A 16,613-nucleotide genomic window follows, 5' to 3' on the forward strand; every position below is an offset into this window, starting at 1 on the left:
ATTATATCTGGGGCACTGGAAAAGTGGGAGTCAAATGCAAAGGTAAGGCATTCGATGTAAGTTATATAATCAGATAACATTGATAGGTATCCGTTGGCTTTCATTCGTGTCAGACGTATATAAATTACACGCGAAATAAGGCGCGTGATTCACACGTGCACACTTTATATATGAGTCACTCTATTTATACAACAAAAAAAATCACGCAGAATAAATTTCGTCAATGGCGAAAATAAACAACTTCGATGTACATTTTCAAGTATATGTTATATCGAAATGTACGCGTATTCGCATTAGTTCGGATTTTTTTTCCAGAAATTAGTTATCCAGAAATTTTATCAGTTTGCACACACACATTTTGTATAAGATCATCACGCGACTTATATAAGTCATATAAAGTAACGACAACTCTGTTTTTTTTTTTTTTATTTACTGCATCTTAAGTTTTTTTTCTCTCGACGTACGTATGTTTTATTTTTTTTAAACGTGCTATAAAAAAAAATAAAAAATCCAAATCAACGTGAGTCTTCGTGACCTACGGTCAGAATATCCGAGTTGAGTTTGCGAAAACGCAAAGTTGTTGTGATCGCTCGCTAGATCGCAGCAATAACTCCCCCGGGACGAGATCCTCCTCCGTATGGAAATCGTCGACTTCGCGTGGATCACCGTCGAGGGCGGCACCGTTGCATAGTAACACGCCGGACGACTCGCGAACGATTTCAAGAGCGGCGCGCTATCACGTCCCCCCTTCACCTTCGTTTCGGGCGCCGCGTTCGTTCTCTCAGTCGCGTTTCTCGCCGCGCCGGTTTCTCTCCCGACCGAAACTCCACGGCCCTCCTCCGGATCCCTCTCCGAGTCCCTCCAATCCCTCCTCTCCTCGACATCGTACGAGCCAGGACTGTATATTTAATCAGAGTGCAGATCTTGCGAATATAATTTTTGGTATAATTTTGGTCTTTTTTTGCTTTGCGAGATTTCTCGATCTCCAGCTTCTCAGCTTTCCGATAAGAGAGCTGAGAAATAATAATTTAATCGCATAACGCAATTTAAAACGTGGTATAATGATAATTATACTACATATACCTATGATATATATGTAAAACGAAGTACACGTTATATTTCGCGTTTTGTTTTTTTTCTTTTTTTTTTTTTTTTTTTTTTTTCAAACAGGATTCGTCAAAAAATGGGAATTACGAGATATCTCAAAGTATTTGCGCGTGAGAGTTTATAATATTTTTTTTCTTGTATATAAAAAAGCTCACAAAAAAAGATGGAACGTATGTGCAGAAAAAATTTAAAGCTTACAAATTGTTAAATTGAACGCGCTTTGGATAAAGACGTAATGATTAGATACATATTTAATGACTTTTTTTTTTATCATACGGTAGAATAAATATAACGACACGTGTTACAAATATATCGCACGTACTTCGCGACTTTATCGCAAAACCGATCTCTTCATTACAATATATTATCTACTGGTGATTTTTTTTCTATGAATAAATTGTCAATATATTGTCGCGAGGCGACAAAAATTATTTGCAATTATACGCTGTGGAAAAAAAAAAAAAAGAAAAATACAAAGCACGTGCTTTGCGATAAAAATGCAAAGCCTATCTTTTATCATGTAAAATACACGTTTGTTTTTCTTTTCAGCGTAAAAACAAATTTTCGTTTCTATCTTTAGCTCTTGGGTTTACGCTCGTACGTGTATATATATTTTGTTTTCTTACCGTCTCTTCAGGACGTGATAGTCCTCTTCCACGTGTATAGTCGCATTGTAATCAGATCAAGTAACAGGTTTAATTCGCCGCGTTAACACACGCTCTATGCCTACGACTATCGATTATACTCTCGCGGCCTGACACTATATATTTTTTTTTTTTTCACTAACAAACTCAATATATGACGACGCTTTCTAATTTCGAATTTGATTGATCGCGCGCATCATTACGTCGCGACTAATATAATAATTTCGTAAGTCGCAAGAATATAAATTTCGATTGTTCCTCTCAACAATACCTCGTGTGACAGATTTTTTCGTTACTCTGCCATTTTTCGAATTCGCAAAGTTTGTTCAAAAAAAAAAAAACTTACTTATCGAGAAAAACTCTCGCGTTAGTTTTCTCAATATTTTACAAGCAGCTGGAAAAACTTGTGCGTATCAAAGAATATATAATTTACAAGTATATACCTTATTGTGGAGTTATAATCGTGAGTTTGACTTCCATTAGCACAGTTAACACGGAATATATATATCTAAATCTTATCGCGCTGACATTCTTCGATAGCAATGACAGGTTCTCGCGCGCGTTAAGTTATTCCTAAAAAATAATCCGCGTAAACCGGCGCGATCCGGTTTCAGGATCGTTAAAGGGTTAATTGCGCTCTTATAGCTTTACTGTTCTCACTGGAAAAAATCGCTCGCTCGCCGGTGCTGTATCAAAACCCGCACACACGGCACAGGTTTTATACGCTCGAGGTGTTTCACTCTCCCTGTGTGGAGAGTAGCGAGGCGACGCGCGCGCGAGCCGCCGTGACCGTTTCGCTTGCGAAGGAATAGCGCTTGTGGCACGTGGTAATCCTTGAAAATCAGCGCGTTCGATTATGAAGCCACGAGCGTGCGTAAGTGCGTGAGTGCGTGCGTACGAGCGAGCGAGCGAGCGAGCGAGCGAGCGAGCGAACGAACGAACGAGACGTATTCATACACTTCACGCCGTAGTATTTGCATCGGACAACAAATTGTCGCGTGTATAAAATTATACTATGATCTATATGTTTGTATTATTTTTTTTTTACTCGCTCGAATGATAAAACAACGAAAATCAATTCCGATTGTCGTTAAGAATATCTTTCGATATTTTTGTTACGAATAAAGAGAGAAAGAAAACAATAAATAAACAAAGCAAGCGTATTTTTGTTTTGTTTTTTTTTTAATAAAAATAAAACACGTTCTTACGTATGCGCGTTCGCGGTACGTTTTCTCCTTAATTAGTCGCGCGGAAGTCGTTCGAGATGAAATATTAATCGATCGAGTAATTAAGCGTGGTCCTTGCGTAAAGCGCGCTCTGCGACAGAGCGTCTAAGAGAAGCGTTTAATTGGTCGCGTTCGCCTTCGCGCGCGCGCAAATTCCGCTGAATTCTCTCTCCCTGGTACTTTGTTTTACGAAACGCGCGCGCGAGCGAGCGAGCTTGCGTCGGATTGCTCGAGCGTCATTCGTGATGCACAGTCCTTGCCAAATTGCGATCAGCTGCCGTGGCATAAATCTCCAAGCCGATGTCAACGAAATACCTTCGCGAAATAAACAGGCGGACGGAGGGATGAAGACGGAGGAAGAGAGGAATTTATATTACGCATTCTGGGATAAATCCTATAAGTGCATTAAACATGACGGAACGGAGTCGGAAGTTCGACTGAGTGAAAAAAAACAAAAAAAAAAAAAAGAAGAAGAAATTACGCGCGGGCACACAGAAACGAAATTGCGCATACATTGGCGGCACGATGCACACTCCGTTGTTTGTACGCAATGAATATGCATTAACTTTTTATATGCGCGGTACATTGTGTGTTTTAATATCATTTTTTTTTCTAAAAAAAAAAAAAAACGTTGAATAATTCATTTTTATTACACGTTTATTCGATTTTAAAAATGACTCTTATTTGGGAGCAATAAAAGAAAATATTGTTTAAATCAGAGCCTTCCGACTGATCACGTGACCGCATAGAAATCTTATGGCGCAACGCCCGCACGCCGTGGAAGGCTCTGATTTAAATCTTATTTAAGAAGAGAAAAAATAATCTTTTCCGGACGCACAACGACTTGTCCTCGTGCGGAATCAACAATTTGTACCCCGCCAAGAGATCTCGTATCGAGGTGTATTCGCAACACCCCGTATATATGCGCGCGTGTGCGTGTCAATATAAAACGAATAAAAAGAAAAAAAAATAGACATATCGCTTACGATCCTTGCGATATGGATGCGCTTCGCTTCCTCGGTCCGCGAGGAAGCCGCTTCGAAGGACAATCGAACACAGGGTCAAAAGTCCTCTCTTCGTTGCTACGAAGAAGCCATGGAAACGTTGCTGCCGGTCATGTAAACGCGCGCTTCGCAAATTCTCTCTCTCTCTCTTCCTTCTTTTCTTCTTTTATTTTCCTCGACTTCCGGCTGAGCAGACCGCGCGCGGATTTTTCCGCTTTTCGATTTTCAACATCAAATATTCCCGAGTCGGTTTTTCTTTCCTCCGATGAGTAACAAACTTTACTTTAATCCAATATTCAACCGTACCCGCAATACCTACGACGAATGCTAAACTTGTGCATTGTGATGAGCTTGGCGCGTTGTTGCGCGCGTCACGCGTTTATATATATATATATATTTATCGGCAAAATGTTTATTTTTGATGTAAAAAATTGTCTCTCGGTCGAGCTTTTATTTAAATCAAGTATAATTTATATACTTAATAAAGAAATCCATCATTTCAAACTGAAATAGCGACGCAATTGCTATTTCCGTAAATTTTAATCCGATACTAAAATCTTCAAAAAAAATCGCACACAGCCACTTTTAAACGTCGAGTGCGGACAAGCGGAGGCGGTACGGACGGAGTCAATAGTGAAAAATCGTGTCGGTGAATGATGCATCGTTAGTCTCTCAAGGGTGCGTGTGCGACGGCGCAGGTGAAAATAGCGATGTCGCAACAGCCACGGCTGTTGACCGCTATGAAAGAACGAAAGTCGTGTTCTTGACTCGTGTTCGGACTCTCTTGCAAGACTTTCTCATTCAATATTATTTACGAGAAAGATTATAATTGTAAAATGTGTGAACTTTTTGAAATTATAACGGAAAAAAATTTTTTTTTTTGACTTGTTCACACACACACACACACAGTCAAAATATAGTAATACGATGGACATTTCATTATATTAAAAAACAAGAGCATGTGTACAAAAATAAAAGCGTCGCGGATTGTTCTTTTTTTTTTTTTTTTTTTTTTTTTTTTTTTTTTTATCGCAACGAAGTGGAAATCGTAGCGTATTCACGGAACAACGATGTTTGCTCCGCTCGCGCATGTGTGCGCGATAGATAGTGATCGATCGGTCAACGGGGAACACTACGTGACGAATATTAGGTCAAACAGTGCGGATCTAAGTTCGCCACACCGGCGGTTAAAAATGGCGTCGCGCTGTTCATTGACTTCAAGGATGACTTCAATCAATTATTTGCGACTAGGCGTAGCACGTAGCGCAATAATCGTACTTCCTGGCCGCATTGTGTAAAGCCGGGGGTACCTGCACTCTTAGACTTTAATTCTTCACACTTGCTGTCTCTCGCTGATAATACGTCGGTCACGCTAGATTACGGTCGCGCTTGCGTGCGATAGTTTGCGTGTTACGATGCGTAATCCGCCACCGCCGCTGCCGAATATCGGAGATTGCGCTCTCTTTGCGCGATCTATTATTCATTTACTCATTGACAGTGAAAGCCTATCACTTTCTTATCGATCAACATCCGCGCGCAATAATATTCTTCTCTGTAGCCCAATTTAGCTTATTTGTTTACATTACTGTTTTTATCTATTAAATATAAAAACATTTTTGTCCGAAATTAATTTTTCTAAAATATATATGAAAAAAAAAAAAAAAAAAATGCGACAATTTGACTTCAAAGTAATTTTTCTGTTTTTGTTGGAAATTTTATAAATTTGTTGCGCGCGTCTGTTTGTCTGTTAAGTAACGCGCCCTTCTCTGTGTTTCGTAAGAAAATGAGACGCTTGATTGCGAGCGAAAAAAAGATTCACAGCGGAATTAGATAAGGAATCGATCGTTTTTCGCGATAATAAACTTCCGCGTCGGTTTGTCGCATCCGCGCGGCGCATCAACCGCGCACTTCATTTCACACGCTCGATAGCCTTTTGATAGCTGATTGGCAGCGCCTGGCGCTCTATGGCCTTAATCGACCGATTTCCAACGACACAAAATCTTTCTCTTCTGCACCATTTGTACGATTTAATGTTGCGCTTCGGGATTGCGCGCGTATAATTATTGCGCGAGTCCTGAAAATCGTCCTTCGCTTCGTCCTTTGCTATGCACATACGAGCGTAATCACTTGAGAGAATCAACATTTTGCCGAAAATAAATTTGCAGTCGCGCCCATCGTATTTATTGATTACGGAATTATTATTTAGGTAAATTGTGTGAAATTTACGAGCAGTTTTTTTTTTTTTTTTACTTTAGAACCTTATTTTTATTCCGCGTTCCACAAAATTCCGAAATTTTTTTCGAGTTAACGTTTAAGAATGACCGGAACATTCGGCATGAGTTATTTTGCAAACAACTTTTGCGATACAAACTTTTTGTTAGAACTCAGCGAGAAGAACTTCCTCGCCGAAACGGGAAACTTCCTATTGATCTTCGACGGATGGCATTCCCCGCGCCCCCGACATCAATCTCGATGCATCACTGCACTTTGCTGCACGTATCTCGTATGATAGTCTTTTGATAGCAGGGCCTGCAGTCTATGGCCTTAATCGAGCAATTCCAAACGACCGACCTCAAACCCCTCCTCCCTTCGTCCTCCTCCGTGCGTTTATGCGACCGGCACATGTTGCACTTCAGCCCGCGTCGTCGGTGCAAAATCGGAGAGAGAGATGCCGCGCGACCTCGGCGGCGCGACTGCAATCCAGCAGCAGCACTCCTCTATTTGGACGGATCTCCCCCATTCATGACGATCGTAACTTAGAAGTTCCGAGCGCATTCAAAGATGTTTAAAATCCGGAGCGATCAAGTTCGGGTATTTTATTAGCGAAATTCGCCAAACACACAAAAACTAATTTGAATACCTACTCTCTCTGTTACATAGAGAAGATAAAAGTTGTCGTTTTATTTGTGCGCGATCGTAAAAAGGAAATATTTTCTGTTTTAATGTCTTGCGCGAAATGTGTATACCAAGAGATTTTGCAAAAGTTTAAATGTACTCCAACTCTTTGCACATGCGTATAAAAATATCTTCGAAATTTACGCGATAACGAGACTTTGTTTCTTCGCAAATCCGAAGAATTGTTCGTTTAAATAAACACGAATTGATACGAGTCCAAATAGCACCTTCTATTAGAGCGATATTGCTGTTACTTTTTTGCGCTCGATCACTATGTAGCGTGTTCGTGCCGAAAAGAGAGCACCGGGCGCCGAGATTCTGTTGGCGCGGATTCGCAAGTCACGCGGCTTAATTTTTCGCGAAGATATTCTGAGATGTCATCTCACGCGGCGTCGGCCGCGCGAATAAAAAGCGTCGGAAAAGTGCACGGCGATCTGACGTAATTCATTGTGTCTGCGCGCGCACACACACGCCGCTGTGTTTTAGAGAACCTACTGACTAATTAGACGTTGGCCGGCCGTAATGAGGAGTCCTTTGCCGCTCGCGAGCGAATCGCTCTTGCGTGACCGCGCACGCAGATCACCGCGAATTGACGGATGAAAATCGCCTCGATGTCAGCTGACGTTAGTTACGAAAGCAAATATTGAAGCGACACGGCGTTGGGTCCGAACCATATAATATAGAACCAAAATACAATATTCTGTAAAATTTTTTAATATATATATATATATATATATATTATTTCTGTAAAATTGTTTAATATATATATATATATATATGTAAAATTTCTGTTAAATTGTTAATTAATTAATTTCTGTTAATTAATATATATATATATATATTAAACAATTTTACAGAATATTGTATTTTGGTTCTATATTATATTTTGTTCTATATTGTATTTGTTTAATATATATATATATGTGTGTATATATATATATATATATATTGTACGTAAGTTTGCGTGCGTGCAGAAAGAAGAGATATCTATATCTATTATGATCTTATCCGTATTGAGATATGATATCTCTTCTAATCTCTCTCGTCCCCTTTTAGATATAATATCTGCCTTAATCAGTTTGAGAGCGTCTTCATTTTAATAATTCGCAGACCCGGAAAAATGTGCTCTCTTCCACGAAATTTTTAGTCACGATAAAATTCGACAGGTCTAGATCATGCGATTTCGATCTTTTTTTTTTCTTTTCGCACGTGTCATCGATAAAGTTAATTATCTTATCGACGCACACGTTCGTTTCGATCTTATCCCCGTCTGTGGGTCCTTTGGAAAAGGATTTTCCTGTAAAAAAAGAATTTATCTTTTTTTTTATCACACATCTGATTTTATTCACGCAAACTCCTCTTTGGCCGCGATGAATCTTCACGATAAGATCCGAATTATTTAATGAGGAAAAATCAAAGATTGCGTTTTGCATTGCAACGCTCTTTCCCTTTTTTTTTGACAAAGCTCTTTAGGTATTGCCGATTATCCGGTTACAATGCGACGATCTTATGCGCAATAACTCCAACTACTTTAGAGGACTGATGTGCATATGGATCACTTGAAGCAATGTTTCTAGAAGCAATCGATCTTGCGCGTAAAAAAAAGTACATATATATGTTCGAACGGCGTAACCAAGATTATTTTAATAATTTTTATCAATCTTTGTTCGCGATCTTGGAAAGATTGGAAATAATTAAATTGTGAGTAATTGAAATGGATGAAGTGTTTCAGAATAGTTATTAAAAGTTTTTCTCTCTAGTCGTCATTTATTACAGTCTGATTATCTTTCAGACAAATCTGTGATAAAATTATATCACGTAGGAAGTGCTAAAGTCATCCGTGTAAAATTATCGTAAAATTACTTTAGAATCAAAATATATATATATAAAGAGAGAGAGAGAGAGAGGAGAGAGAAACAGACCGTTAAATTCTCAACGCGCTCTGACGCGCTGAATGTTTTGAAATATCGGCCTTGACTCGTCAAGGATTTCGCATCCTGGACGTCGATGACGTCCGGCCGCGTGTTCAAGGGTCGGAAAACTCGGAAATGAAGTCTATGATAGAAGAGAGATAGAAGAGAGGGAAATGTGAGACTCGTGCCGATACACACGTAATCCGCCGACGCACATATGTATATATATAGCTATATGTTAAATGCAGCTTGTCTCCCGATCGATCAACATAACGCTTATCATCTGGTATACGATCGCATACTGCGAAATCGCTTTCTATATACATATATATATACATATATGTAGTGCTTTACGTTTTTTGCTTATTACGCCACAGTGAATGACATTATAATAACAAGAGCGTGTCATTTCATTAGGAACACGATCTTGCCGATCTCGCCACATCTGTAAATTTTCAGTGTTATACGCAAGAGTTTCCAAGAATTTTTAACTTTACACAAAGCGGATTGTACGAAAAATGTAATCTTTATCATAACAATAACTTGTTTTTTTTTGTCACACATACGTACGTTTTGCGCATGTCCGTGTGATATAATATACACGTAAAGTTTTTTTTTTACGCGTTAAATTTTGTTTTTCGGTATGTGTGCTATTCGACCTTTCTGTTTGTCTCTTTTTTTTTTTTTTTTTTCACGAGAGCGTTGCGCGCAGTCTCGTCGAAAGCGCAATTTTGTTTGTCCTCGGGATGTGATACGTTCGGTGATACTTTGTACAACTTGTGCTGTCGCGCACGTCGTTCGTACGTATATTATACATATACATGCATCGTCGCTAGTACGCGGACTCTCCGTATCAGGTCAGTCGATTAAACTAAAATTAACTCGTCCACACACATACACATACGTTTATAATTCGCGAGAGCGAGTTCCCTCTTTTGATGCGCGCTCACATTTTCGAGCGCTGTGTTTCTCGTCTCCTTACAACATCCCGGAACATCAGAATTGCCATTTCTACATGGCAATATCACATAGTTTATAACATCGCTCTTATCACACACTTGTAAATGTGTATCTCTAATTCGACAATAGTATTATTCTACAATATAGAATATATATATTCCGTTTGTAAATGCATAAATTTTGTAGCTTCTCAAGGCATTCGTCTGGTCTCCGACCAGTTTTTTTGACGTTTATTTGAGAAAACGTGCAGTATATTATTGAAATTGATTCGTCTGTGCATCGAAATCTCAAGATCAAGTTTTTTTTTTTATTTCAGCCTTCGATGTGTATCGATAAATACGTGTCATTCACAGATTCTCATTCGCGTAATTTGCTCACGTATCTTATTTGAGCAATTCGCATATACTCCCACGTCAAACGAGATTAGTAATTAATCACGATTTCATAATTTTTATACGTGTCACTTTTCCAACTTGCCATTTGCCAATGCACATATTTTATTTGAATAATTACTACTTCGGACTTTATATTTCTATCGCTTGTTCATATCGTATGTGTCTGTGTGTGTGTCTTTTTTTTCGCGAAACACACATCGCCTGGCGCGATCAAGTTTTTCGTTTCCTTATATAATTCCTTACATAACAAAGTTTGAAGTGGACAATGTTTCAGTCGTCGACGTGAGCGCACGATCCGTATGCGCATCTTCTCTCGAGATACATTTGACAAAATTTTTTTTATTACCACAGCGGGCATCGCGCGTACTTCAAATAAATTTCTCGAAATTTTCGATAAACGTAGCGTTCAAAAAAAAAAAAAAAAAAAAAAATTCTCAGTAACCCGGTGACCCGGCGCGTATCGGGCGTTTTATACTTCCCATTATTCACGCAACTGTGTGCGCGCAAGAAAGCGAACTAAACTGAACTTGAATCGTTATTATATATGCGCGAAAAACTGCTGTTCGATGAATGCCGTCTGGTCGTCGCTTTTAACCTTCGCAGATGCTTCAGGAAAACTGTCGCAACAAACGCACAGGAACTTACAAGTGTGTGTCAGCTTAATTGAGACACGACGTGTAGTAGACACAAGAAACGGCTCTCTTAACGGTTGTGGATTTTCTATCAACTGATATGTTAACGCGCATAGAGAGTTGACACACACTCTCTCTGTTGATATATATATTGTAAATTTCTCTCTTAAAAAAAAAAAAACAAAAATCAGACAAACAAACAAACAAGAACGTGCTAAAGATATATAATTTTTTTTTTTATTTTTCTATATGAATATTTTTCTCGGCGCTCGTCGCGAAAATCAGCGATCGCGCGCCGAAGAATAAAGGCGTGCCTGGACGCACGTACGCCGATTTTCTTCGATGTAATTTTCCGTCACCGATTAGCCTGCAGTAGACGATCGTGTTTCGGGGAATGCCGGGATGCACGCGACGTAGCTGCATTGATTCGCAGATATACAGGAGGTAGTAACGCGGAGGAGGCGCGCGCTAGGGGCGCGGAGGTCATGGGTAATGGAGTGCGCCGTCATGTTGCTATGGGAAATTCGGAATTCCCCGGTCGAGAGGGTTAGCCGTGGCCGCACTCGAAAGGTTTCGTCCGGGACGGGAGAGTCGTTATTTTTATAACCTTACATTCAATTGTTTTGCCCGGTCTGTCTGATGGTTACGATACATTAATTAGTCGCGACTCGACTCCTTTTGCGAATACATGAATAAATTAAAATTGAAAATTGAATGAATTAAAATACGAGAAAATTTGCCGGGTATATAATAACAAAATATAAACACTTGACGATATACAAGCGAGACAACAAAAAAATGAGAGAACAAGAAGTTTTTTATTTTTCTCTTTATGATACGAGATTATTTATTTGGCGCGCATATGTGCAATTTTTTTAATTGTGGGAATAATGAAGGCTAAATGAGAAGAAATAAGAGAATTCTAATGTGTAAATTAATATATGAGAAAAAAGTTTACTCGTATATTAAAGGGAAACCAGATGTGACAATGTGTTAATTATTATTTTGATAATAATTTATATATTTGAATAAAAAGACAAATATTATGATGAATATTATGATTCAAACAAAACCCTGGTGAATGATCTAATCGGATTTGTGATTGTCGATGATTTCTCTGTGAAATAAATCGCTTTTCAACGAATATTTATAGACACACAAGTTAGAAATTATCGCGATAAACCGAAGGAATTTGTTATCGCGACGACGCGATTACGTATTTAATTATTGGTATTCAAAATATCCGCGCGCTTCGACGAGTTATGTAATGCCGAGTCGCGACTTCGCAACGTGCCGCGTTAGCAATTGTAGCCGCGCGGCTCGTTCTTCTTCGCATTTTGCAATTTGCGAACATGATAATCTTTCGGATGTCGATATCTTCGCGCATACGAGCTGACGTTAATCCTCCGCCTAAAGAGCGCGATCGATTCGCGCAAGGTGCAATATATATTCGCGCGCGATTAAGATAAAAGATAAACTCTCGAGCACTCTTCGCGAATCGCGCGTGTCGATTTTGAGCTTTTCCCAATAATTTATACAAAAGAGTAGTAATTTTTGCATCGCGTAAAAAAAATTGATATTTTTTGTAATTTTAAATGGTTTGTTTTGTTTTTTTTTGTTTTCTTTCAGCGTCCGCCAGATAACAAGTTACATAAATTTCTCTTTGTCTCATTTATTTTCTCTTCCTTCGCTTAAAAAAAAAAAAAAGGATTAATTAATAAAGACTAGAAATCGGGGGCTAATAATAACGGTAGATGGGGGAATTTTTATAACGCGGGTGATAGACATTTCTCGGTACAGATAAATTAACGCTAATTCAGCGTGAGCGAATGCACGATTGAGTTTCACTTCGCGGAGCGAAACTGCGAAGCGGCATTCGCATTTATCGCCTAGCTTTGAATCGCGTGGTTTTATAAAAGACCGCTTACAGAAAGAGGAGACCCCTTCCCCGCACATCGATAAAACGCACCCTTTATATAATTTTGTGTAACAGGATTGCAATTTCATTTAATGCATTCACCCTTCTTCGTTCAACGTCACGATGTGTTACGGATATCCGTTGGTATAGGAATTGTTTTCGCGAAAACCGGAAAAGAAGTGGTTGTTTATATTCTCTCCGTGTATAAATTCAATCTATTGTCAATTCGAGGAAAATTTTTTAAATTTATTTAGTTTTCGTCGAAATTCGAATTATCGCGCTCGTGCTAGACGAGAATAATGTTAATATATTATATCGAATATCTCTCACGGACTTTGGTCGCAAAATCAATAAATCAAAGTTCAAATAATTGAAGTTCTGTTTGTATCGGAGCGTTTAACTCGTTAATATATATATATATATATATATATAGTTTAATACGGTTTGAGTTTTCTCTGTTCGCACGCTCTATACACTCTATTATAACCGCATTTCGATGTGCGCGCGACGTGTATTTCATAGCGATTAAAGGTACGCGAGTCCGACATTTCGATGAAAGATAATCGCGGTACCGCGAATACATGACGACGTTGATGAGCAACGCGCGCGCGCGCAACGCGTTAAAAAGAGGAAATCCGATTTAAATGGCTACAGCGAAACCGATTAGTATTTAAATCGGTTTACTCGTACATATTCATTTTTTTGGGATAAACAACTAGAACGTTTCGTGAGAATTTTTGTAAAACAGTAAGCTTTAAAATATATAATTCCAACGATATATATATATATATATATATGTATATATTTGTGTGTGTCGTCACACGTGATATTTTATCAAAGCAAATACAAATTTGTTAAATATATACGCGATAAAAGAAAATGTTATTTTCCGCATCGAGAATTCACTCCGGTGCGCAATGAAATTCTATTCCGATATTTTTTCACGATATATTTATTGGCTCTGTAAGTGAAATGCGAAAGAGTTTTCATATTCGTCGACGAATGAAAGAAGGTACGCGAGAGAAAGAGAGAGAGAGTAACACACACGTGTATCATCGTAACACGTTCAATATATTTTATGTCTATTTTACAGACGGATTAAGATATAGCGGTCGCTTGCATTAACGCGAACCCGATACGGCTTCCGTCGGTCATTAAATACAACAACGTAGCGCTGATGCGCTCGGCCGCGCTCGTATAATACGGACTCTCGGGCTCGTAAGCGAGCATTGGTTTTGTTGTTCCATTTTGTTCGCGCGCGCGCGCGCAATACTTTCGTACCCGCACGTATCACGTGCACGTGTGCGCACAACCTGCGCCGCAACCTCGCGCTGAGAAGTCTCGCGCAAACAAGAGCAACGCTTCTCTCTCTCCCCCTGTTTATCTCTCGACGACACGGAAGTGCCTTAACCCTTCGGGACCTTTGGGTAATTTTAAGTTCAATAAACAAGGGTACGAAATGTAACCGGAGAAACAATGTTTCTTCTTCCTGTCTCTCTCTCTCTCTCTCTCTCTTTTAGTTAGACGGGACAAGAATAAAACGCGCGCAATTTGATTGAGCATATTCCCAAACTTTTGTTCTTTTAATTTTCCGATCGTGACTTAAAAAACTTTATCAAAAAATGTATTTTGAATTTATTATCGTTTATACACGGTACAAAGTTCAAACCGGACTTTATTATTCTTATCTCAAAAAAAGATAAACGAAAAAAACTGCTTGTTAAAATTCTCTTTCAATTTTTTTTTCTTTTTTTTTTTTTTCTTTCAGTCGATGCGCGTCTTGACTTTACTTTTTTTTTTTTTTTTTTGTGGCAAAACGCGTCGTGTAGTCGGTTCCGACGAGAACAGTCGATCTTTTCGACAAATTATTATTGCGCGATTGATGACTCGCGTGTCACTGTCAGATATATACACTCGCGTTACAAATCGGAATCGGCGTCGTTTTTAATTCGAATAAAACATGCAAAACAAAACCGGAATACCCAGTTTTTTTTTTGTCACGTGTTATTTCGAGCTGCCTAGCTCGCTCGCGGACTGGTGTGTGTTGCACAGTTTGATATTATCGGATGCGATTCGTCATTGTGTGCTTCTGTTTGTATCTAGCGCGGCGTACAAAATCGCGCAATTCATTCGACGAGACTTGAGGAACGCGATATGTGCGCGAACAAAACAAAACGCGATGTAAAACGGGTGTAACAAATTTGACGGTTTTTTTTCTCGCAAAAGAGAAAGAATTACAAAAGAAGTGCGCGGTGTCAATTAAAATCGCGTTCTTTATCAAGAGATTGCGCGTAAAATATTGTGCGACGGGAGAGACGAGCGTTTTTCTATCGATCGCCAGAATGATTCGCGAGTAATAAACTCACGCGCGAATCTAAGACAAATATTGTATATACAATCTGTGGCAAAATATACAGAATTTTTATTGAAGTTTCTCGTAAGTTTTGTTCGCGTTCTATCTTTTTGTGATACTTCTCGGGCGCGCAAATATTTTACAAGTCGAAATTGTTTGTTTGCTCGGAAAAACAGACAACGCAAAGATAATGAAATAAATAAATAAAAAACTAGCTTCCGAGACGAAGAAAAAGGTCTGAAAATAAAAGCTGTTACATTACGACCGATCCTTTTTTTCGGCAAGTCCCCAGAAGCTATGGTTTATTTATAGATTTACAAACCAAACAAAATGAAATACTTTGACGAGGGTATACTACCGTATAAACGATTGACATTCGTCACAAACAGCACGCATATTTTTTGAAATAATCTATAACGTAAGCGCGGTGAGGTGTTTGTACTTTATATCGGTTGTTTGTTTCCAAGTTTTTAGCCGAAGTTCCGCTTCTCGGAAGACACGTGAATTATACTAAAGAAATCCCGAATATTTTTTTGTATAAAATAAATCAATCAATATATGCGCATAAAATGTAAAATAATGTAAAATAATCGAGACGCTTTTAAAAATACAAAAACAAGCAAATAAGACAGCTCTCACCTATTTTTGTTTCTCGCCGCGTCGAAAGCGCACATCACATGGAGAGAGAGAGAGAGAGCGAGAGAGCGCTGCTCTCGTACAATCACGACAATCGATCCGCCGAATTTCAATAAAGGGCACCGGGTCTCTTCGCTGGGCGAAGGGACGACTGTGCGGCGGTGTGGCGTGGGCGTCCCTGTGACCTTGAAAAGGACGTGCTTGTGGAAGCGCGCACGCGCGCTCTCGCCCGCAGGGTTCGATCATCCTTGGTCGCTGGGGACCCTCTTCTCGCCACACCGGCTGGTTGGCTCGGAAAGTCGCTTTTCACTTTCACGTCCCTTTCCCTGTCCCTTCGCCGTGCCGCGCCGGCCGCGCGCTTTTACAATAAGAGCGAGAGTCATGTCCGCTCGTAAAAAGGGCCTCTCCTCTCGACGCGGAACATCGAAGTCGCGATTGAGATATTCTCGGCTTATAAAAGAAAAAAAAAAAAAAGAAGAAAAAGAGAAAACAGCGAGAGAAAAATTACGTCGTGCAAAATGATTTGCGGACGACGAAAGATATCGATACGTTAACACTCGATCGGTTATGCAGACTTGTGATCAAAGGGTCTCCTCTCATGTGTCCCTTTCCTTTGAGGGACTATCCTCGAATTTTCGGGCTTAAAATTGCCTCGTTAGCCTCGGTCTTCACTTTCTTCCGCCCCAACTGGTCGGAAAAAGTCAAAGCTCTTGCCGGTATTTATTTGTCAGCTTTACGTGGCTTTTTTTTTTATCACTCAGTTTTATATATTTTTCCATAATTGAAAAATATAATATCGCGACCATATAAAAAACGAAATATATGTCATATATATACAGGGTGTTTCAGAACTATGGGATCAAACTTCTAGGGGTTATTCAGTGCAACAGTAGAAAACATTTGAGTATAGGGACCCATGTCCGGAAAAGT

General features: G+C 39.3%; 1 protein-coding gene across 2 annotated transcripts in view; it reads left to right on the plus strand.

Moving 5' to 3' along the window:
* LOC109854747 (phosphatidylinositol 3-kinase regulatory subunit alpha) overlaps positions 1 to 16,613 on the plus strand; it is a 51,737-nt gene continuing 35,124 nt past the window's right edge. For both annotated transcript variants that reach the window (XM_020428168.1, XM_020428169.1), the window contains exon 1: positions 1 to 42. The gene's annotated coding sequence lies outside the window, so the exon portion shown is untranslated. The remainder of the gene's footprint in view (positions 43 to 16,613) is intronic.

Source organism: Pseudomyrmex gracilis, unplaced genomic scaffold (genome assembly GCF_002006095.1).
Source record: "Pseudomyrmex gracilis isolate BER0280 unplaced genomic scaffold, ASM200609v1 scaffold_73, whole genome shotgun sequence".
Taxonomy (NCBI): domain Eukaryota; kingdom Metazoa; phylum Arthropoda; class Insecta; order Hymenoptera; family Formicidae; genus Pseudomyrmex; species Pseudomyrmex gracilis.